Raw genomic sequence first — 8,046 nt, forward strand, 5'->3', positions numbered from 1 at the left:
GACACAACACTCAAAATAAGGTAGAAAATAAGGCTAATTGTTGGAAAAACATGTTGCAGAAGTTCAGAAATTAAAATGAAGGCACTAACTCAAAAACAGCCTTAACTAAGCTCCTTCTTTTACTACTCAGCATCTAAAAACACCTCTCTGTCTTGGGAAAAATCAGTCCTTGAAACTAGGTTAGGTGAAGTCTTGAGACAAAGTTACCAGCACACCACATTACTGCAATTAACAGTGCAAGTAGGAGAAATAAGTAATTCAGAGAAGCTGGATAAGAGCATGGAGAAAAGGAATAACAGTTATATGACACTACGGAGATTAGTTAGCAGGGAAAAGAAAAGCACGAGTAGAACAGCAGCATGCAGTTTTACTTATGATCACTTCCTTCCATTATAACTATGTAAATTTACAGAGCTAGCAACAAGATAAGGCATGCAGAATAGATACAGAGTTGGACTTTGGTCCTTAGTCCTCAGGGTCCCCAGCATGAGAACACTGGGATAGACAGACAGATGGACAGATCCCACATCATGTCACAGCCTGTTCCGAGCCTGTTGATCCCACAGCATGACACATAGAGCCTTCTGAGCAACATTTCAAAAAGACAGTTGTTCTTCATTACCCAGAATTTACCACAGCTTCCCCTCAGCTATTTAGTTAAATAAATAAGTCACTGTTAGGGCTACACAATATTAACACTATACAAATTTTACAACAGCATGCTGAATGACTTTTTATTTACTACAGGGTTTTCCTGTCTCTTCAAAATGAGTATCTCTATGAATTGGCACTACTGATGAGAGCTGCTTCTCTACAGCTATCAAAGAATCTTTCAAACAACTTACAAGAGCACATGAGCCATGGCTGAAGCCTTGGAGACTTGCACTGTCTTGTCAGCTCTTGTGAAATACCAGGGTCAAGCTATCACAACTGGAATTGTAGCATACTGATTAGTTAAAATATTTAGGCTTTGCATTCGAAGTATATGAGCACAGTATCTCAGCTACCTGGCAGTCTGTATCAATCAAACCTAAGATCAAACTTCTCACCCTTCTGCCGAAGATCCACATGGGTACCTAATCATCTTGGGGCTTAATATATTCTTTTGTTGTTGTTTTTTTCTTTTTGCAAGAGAAAGAATAAAGAAACAGAATACTCAAAGGTTCAGCAGGCAAAACAATTCCTACACACAACTCACACAACTACTATAGAAATTCCTGAGCTGTAAGTAGGCAATAGGTTCCCGCTTTTTTGTTAATGAGAGTATTGTTTCTCAGGCTCCTTCTACTGTACTCAGGCACAGATTAGCATCAACCCAGAGAAGTACTTAGCCTTTGGAATTTCTGAAGGATTTTTTTCCAAAATAAAACGTTCAATATATTCAACTGAAAGAACATGATTATTCATATTGAGCAGCAATAATCCCGGAGATAACTAGAAAGATAATTCTATATAGAAAGCTCCAAGCAGGAAAGGATCAAGGTGAAAGTGAAAAGAAATGAGGCAGGAGGAGCAAAATGTAAGTATATGCTCTATCAACAAAAGAAATTTTATATTAAAAAAAGAAAAAGAAAACTAAGACACCATATCTTAAGATACAAACACATTAAGTGAATCCTTGGTATCTCAAGCTGAGCGTGCAAAAATGATGAAAGCTCCTAGAATGGTTTGGCCCTGTGAATATTTTTCTTCCCTTTGAAGAAAATATTACACCTCTGATTCTTTCTTCTGCCTAGTCTTTATCTTGGTTTAGGGACATCTACATTGTCATAAACCTCATCTGAATAAGAATAGACTCGTTCTTAGAAAAAAAATCAAACAAGTATTTATCAGAGTTAGGAACTTCTGCTGTACTTTTTGAGGTAAATTAACCACACAGTTGTGCTTAAACATAAAGAGATTTAAGGAACAATGCACTGACTAAACCCTACCACTGTTAAATTGAAGGCAGCCCCTGAGCACTCCACTCCACAATTGCTACAGCACAACGCTGGGGCATTTATCATCTCCTCAAGCACGGGAAACTTCACTCCCTTGCCTAGTGGAGTTTTGTCTCTGGCACTCATACTTCCAGCTATTTTAAAACAGGGATCTTATTAATGTTTATAAATATCTTAAATGTAGGAGACAAAGGGACATGGGCCAAAAGGACCTCTTTTCAGCAATCCACGGAGACAGGACAAGGGGAAATGGCCATAAACTGAAGCATAGAAAGTTGTGCACCAACATGCAAAGGAACTTCTTCACAGTGAGGGTGATAGAGCACTGGCACAGGCTGCCCAGGGAGGTTGTGGAGTCTCCTTCTCTGGAGATATTCAATACCATCTAGATGTAAATCAATTCAGGCTAATCTTTAGCCAATGCATACATCAAACCCTACTCTTGGATCATATTTTAAGTGATGGATAAACGTTTTGGCTGCTGACTGTTGTCAATTTACATGCTCAAGATTTTGTAGAGCAAGAAGCATGATCTAAGGCAGTTTTCCAATGCTGCCACTAGGTATATATTGTTCGAATGAGAGTCTCACTGATCAATCTCTGAAGAAAAGCTACTTAATATAAAAGGTGGAAGCCAATTCAAGAGCAGGATACGTCTATCAAGCATCTTCTTCATTATGCAACCTTTTTCTTCTGCTACTTCGCTGCTTGTCTCTGCTCTCTCTGATCCTCCTAAAAGTAGAGTCCCTTGAATATTTTCTCCCTACATTTCATTCTCCTTCCATCCCATTCTGCCTTTCCCATCCTGTATGCATACACTGCCTCTCTTTGATTTACATCCTCTCTTCTTCCACCCCCAAAGATCACTGCTCTTTCACAGCCTTACCCTTTGTCTCCTCATCCTGCAGTTAGGAGAATGAGGCCAAAGTTTAGGCATGCAGAGCAGCACTGGAGATCTCATGATCCCACCCTTACACAAAATGCCTCTTCATAAAAACAGCCTCATCAGTTCCTGCTTTCTCATATTTACATTTTTTATCCAGTTCCTTACTAATTTACTGAGCGCTTTTCCTTTAGAAGCCTCACTAAAAAGCTATCTACATACCACAGTGCATTCATATATGCTAGAATAAAAAGCAACTCAGAGAAGCATAACCTGGCCAGGCCTCACATCAAGTACGTTAAGACTTCAAGCCGTGATTCCATCTTGAGTTAAATACAGTTTCATGATCTTAGGTGAATTTCCTTTCCTCAACAACAATAGGCCTGCCACGTTTGTGTGCTATCAGGCTGGACTCTGGGTTGCTCAAGCATTCCTTGTATTGTGAATTCCACTCATCAATCTCTCCATGGCTTTATCAGCAGGCTTCCAGGTGACAGGATGAAATTTATCTCATCTGAAGTTAGACATCTATTGATTGCTCAAATCTACATTTAACTGGTCACCAAAGGCTCCCTCTACGGGCTCCTCTCTTACTGGAGAGAAATAGCTGCTTTTAGGGTATAATTCACTTGGTTGTTTTCTGTGCTCACATTAGGACAAACTGCAATGCATTGCACAAAGGCATAACCTTCTTCATTATTTATTGTAAAGGGAGTGCAGGGTTCAGCAGTACTCGATACACATTAAAGATCTATGTTCAGACAGATGAGTCCCACCTGGGTTTTCACTGATTCCTCACCAGGCCTCACAGTCCAGTTAAACTTCACTCCCACAAGTCAGGAGAAGAACGCAATGGGAAATCACTACTTAAAGGCACCCACTTTGCAAGCTCCAAGTTTGCTTACACTTTGCTTCTCACTTCTCTAAGTTCATACGATTGCTGAAGCATGTGTATATATACAATTTATTTAGGAAGATCCTAAAAATCATACAGTGCTTTAGTATAGTAGATGTGTGGGGCAACTGTTTTCCACAGCCTTAAATAAATATTACGTTAAATTGCCGATACTCTTTTACACTTGAAGTCATCTATTATTGCCTGTGCATAGTTCTATCCATTTTTATCAGAGGTAATGAGCATTTCTATTTCCGTTGCAATATCTTTTTTTATTATTGTCTTCTGCCTTATTCCCTCATTTAACAAGTCTGAAAAAACTCTTCAGAGATCAGAAAGCAGGATCATCATTCAGCTAACAATGTAGCATGTCATTTTATACCCAAATATATATTTTTTTCCAAGGCATATCAGATGTACAGTTTACAATGTACACTTTGCAGTGAGGTTGGGGTCAATATCTCCCACATAATTAGCAACAGGATTAGAGGGAATGGCCTCAAGCTGTGCCAGGGAAGGTTCAGTTTGGATATTAGGATAAATTTATTCTCTGTAAGAGCACTTGGACACTGGAACAGGCTGCCCAGGGCAGTGGTTGAGTTGCCATCCCTGGAGGTGTTCAATAATTGTTTAGATGCAGTACAAAGGGACATGGTTTAGCAGGAAAATATTGGAGGTATGTGAACAGTTGGACTGGATGATCTTGGAGGTCTTCGGCAACCTTGGTGACTCTATGGTTCTATGAAGGAACAGGGATGTAGCTTAAGCTACTTACAGTTTATGTAAATACAGTACTGACTGCTAAGGATGTTTTTGTCTACCAAGGAACACCACTAATCTCAGAGTAGTCAGCTGACAAAGCATGCGTATATAAAGTCAAAGAGACCTACCACTTAAGATTGCCATTCTATCTGCACCACAGCTGTAGATACCACACATCCAAAGGGTGCCCAAAGACTTCTATCTCTAGAGCTGTTTCACCAGCTTCTAAACTGGACTAATTCTTAAGGCAGTCATAAGTATAAGACAGGATTTGCTTACTGAACTTCAGCACCTAGGAGGTAAAGAGCAAAATCTCAGTTACTGTGCAGTTCCCAATAATCGATCAAGAGAAAGAAGCAGCTTCACAGGATGACCCATCCCAGGCATCACTGAGAGGTAAATGACCCAATCTGTGTTTTGATTGTCAGAGGTGGCACGGGTGATTAACACGGACTCAGACATTCAACTTTTAGATGTCTGAAGTAAAGTGAGATGAATCCCACCATATACAGCTATGGTAGGAAACAACTTGATTTACATAGAGTAGACACTTGTTGGCTGACAAAATGTGAAGTTAAACATGAGTTATTTCAATATCCTAGTTTGGACACACGTGGTGCTCTCTATGTGCAAAACTCAGAGGAAGCCAGCAGTCTGGCTAGCACACAGGCTGCCTTTGTGGCCCATCCTGCAGCACACACTCAGGGAAGATGTGAGCCAAAGAGCTCACATGCATTATAAAAGGGGTAAAGCAGAAGACCTCATAGAATCACCAAGGTTGGAAAAGACCTCCAAAATCACCCGTCCAACGGTCCACCTATCACCAATATTTCCCACTAAATCACGTCCCTCAGCAAAACATCTAAATGTTTCTTGAACATCTCCAGGAACAGTATCTGCCATCCAGCAGTAGAAATTGTCCCAGTCAGATTAAAAATATTTGCAGATCCAAGTCTGGCTCTGTACTACATTGATAAAACAATTTGAATACTGACAGATGGTATCTGAAATAAAATCAGAAATCTCTAAGGCCTTGATCTTACACTAGTACTAGAGCCAGTTCCAGAAGCTACTCTTCTCTCATTATTTTTATTCAGGACACTGAAGTTACTACTTCTCCTAACTGAAAATAGGAAAAGGAAGAAAAGATACTCATCCCCCATGTCATGTGGGTTAGCCCTCAAGAACATTGCCAGTCAAAGCAATGAATGTGCCCTTGCTTTATGCAAGTACACACACGTACATCCAAACAAAAATACACTGTTTCCCCTGAGGTTCACTGAGGAATAAAGATAACACTGATAAACACAGCAGGACTGATGGTCAAAAGTTCACAACTGCCCTAAATCTTCTAATCTGAGTGTTCTGATCTATACTACAAATTCTGTATTTCAACATTACTGTGGAATATGAGTTCTGTGCTACTACCAAAGCACAAAGCAGGAGCCTTGAGATACACTGATGGGATGAGGGAACATCAGGCTGAGGGAAAACTCCCAAGGAGCTGGATCAGAAAAGGCTTCCTTCCAAAGGGGTCCTGAGTTGAACTCAGATAAAGCTATTCTAACTCAAAGCAAAATAAAAAAGACTGAATGGAGAGCACAAGATTCTAGAAGTGCATAATCAGCTGGATTTATTTTTCTTTTTAAATGCATTTCCTCCCCAAAAAAAAACTGCGAAACACACAACTAGTTCTGTTTCGTAAGATCAGATAACAGACAGGTGACAAGTAAAAGGAAAAGAAAAAAAATCTTAAAGCTCTGTGTGAGTCTTGACTCACATATTTTGATTCCATTGTATTGATCATACTGCATATCTAAATGAGATTTAATGGATGCCCGTAAATAGCACAGGGGACAAAGTCAAGAGACAGATACAAATCTTCTCTAACAAACCTATTTTCAGTCTAAGGAGAGGAAATTCTATGACATGTAGGGTAACCTTTGCTCATCACAGAGAGGCAGGCAAGACAGTAAGAAGCACCAAGCAGACTGCCTTCACAGGCAAGGGGGGGGGACTTACTGAAAAAGGAGGCAGATGGGAAAGTCTAGGGGCAGGAGGGAGAAGGAGAATCTCATCTGCACAACATTGCTCCAGTTTGCATTCACTAAACCAGAGATTCAGTCAGTAGCTAAGGATGGTCGTGGACGAGGCAGTGGAACCAAACCCCACAGACTGTGGGTATCTGAATCAGACTGAAACAGCACTGCAAATTATGATTTTCCTTTGAATTCTTTGTGAGGTGCCAGCTTTGGTACCTGACTGTAGATTAAAAATGCAGCCACATTTGAAAAATGCAGCCACATTGAAGTTTTCCAGCAGTACAGAAAGATTCTTCTGACTGGAAATAAAGTTTTCAACTGAACCAACATGAAAGTAGCATGTGTCTGCTTCCTAACAGGGGAGACAAGCTAATAGGAAACTAAATGGAAATAAAGGCATCCACTGGCAAGAAGAAATCTGGAAACCAACAATGCTAACAAGGCAGAGTAAAGCAGATAAAGTTGAATGAAAAATGCCTGAAAACAGAGTGATATAAAAGCAATAAAGCTAAAACACTCGGGGTTATTTTCTCAGAATCTGCCAAATCACATCAGGAAGCAGCAACAAGCCTGCAAAATCAGCCAGAAGTTTAGAAATAGCAGAATTAAGGTTCTCCCTTAATTTTATCTGTTTCTCTCACCTCGGGCCTGCAGCATGTGCTACCCAAATCCCACACCGAACAAGAATTGGGTTCTCTCGTCAGCACCCCATTGGCGGTCACTCCAGGGTACAAGAAACGAAGCAGAGAAAAGGTGTAACAGCACTCATTGCAACAATCTAATAGTTTCAAAGGAAGGGGTGTATCTGAACGGACCGGTTACGTTCAGCGCTGCTGTAATCCCGGCCGGCTGCCGGCAGACGGCGCTGCTGCCCGCGCGGCTCACGCTCAGCCCCTGCGTCCGGTGTTTCCAAGCGTGAAGGGAGCGCGGCCCCTCACTCGAGGGGGGACGCCCCGCAGATTGTGCGTGTGGGAGCACCATCTGTCTGCTGATGCCTCCGGGGTGTGTTTGGAGAGAGGAGATTAAAAAAAATTACAAAAAGGAAAAGTTAAACAGTTTGCCGAAACCCGGGATCGAACCAGGGACCTTTAGATCTTCAGTCTAACGCTCTCCCAACTGAGCTATTTCGGCTCACGTCGAAAATGGTCGTCAGAGGTTGCTCCAAATCCATTCTTGTGGCTGATACTTTACATTCTTCGAAAGGATTCTGTTGGAATTCTTACAGCACCAGGCACACCACAAACGACAGGCCTTTGCCAGTGTGATTGTGCCCTGATGCAAAGCTAGCATTAACACAAAAATAGACAAGTATTTATATTCAGAAGAAAAATGCTTTGCCTGCAACTCCTTGGGGATAGCAAAAACTAGAATACCCTGTGGGATTCAAGAGCATTAAATCAGCAGTCCTTTTGCCTCAGAGTTTTCAAGAACTGTGCTCTGAATTCTGATTGATCCCACACAGAGCCAGAGTATCTGCAACCAAGGAGGAAGTACAGCCCAGGCCTTGTTTTTCAGTGGTCTTAC

General features: G+C 41.1%; 1 non-coding gene across 1 annotated transcript; it reads right to left on the reverse strand.

Moving 5' to 3' along the window:
- Positions 1 to 7,580: 7,580 nt before the first annotated feature.
- TRNAF-GAA (transfer RNA phenylalanine (anticodon GAA)) lies at positions 7,581 to 7,653 on the reverse strand. The gene has a single exon. It is a non-coding gene; the product is annotated as a tRNA-Phe (tRNA).
- Between the last annotated feature and the right edge of the window lie 393 nt (positions 7,654 to 8,046).

The sequence above is a fragment of the Cyrtonyx montezumae genome, unplaced genomic scaffold (genome assembly GCF_038088225.1).
Source record: "Cyrtonyx montezumae isolate F1298 unplaced genomic scaffold, pur_monq_1.0 scaffold_3, whole genome shotgun sequence".
Classification (NCBI taxonomy): domain Eukaryota; kingdom Metazoa; phylum Chordata; class Aves; order Galliformes; family Odontophoridae; genus Cyrtonyx; species Cyrtonyx montezumae.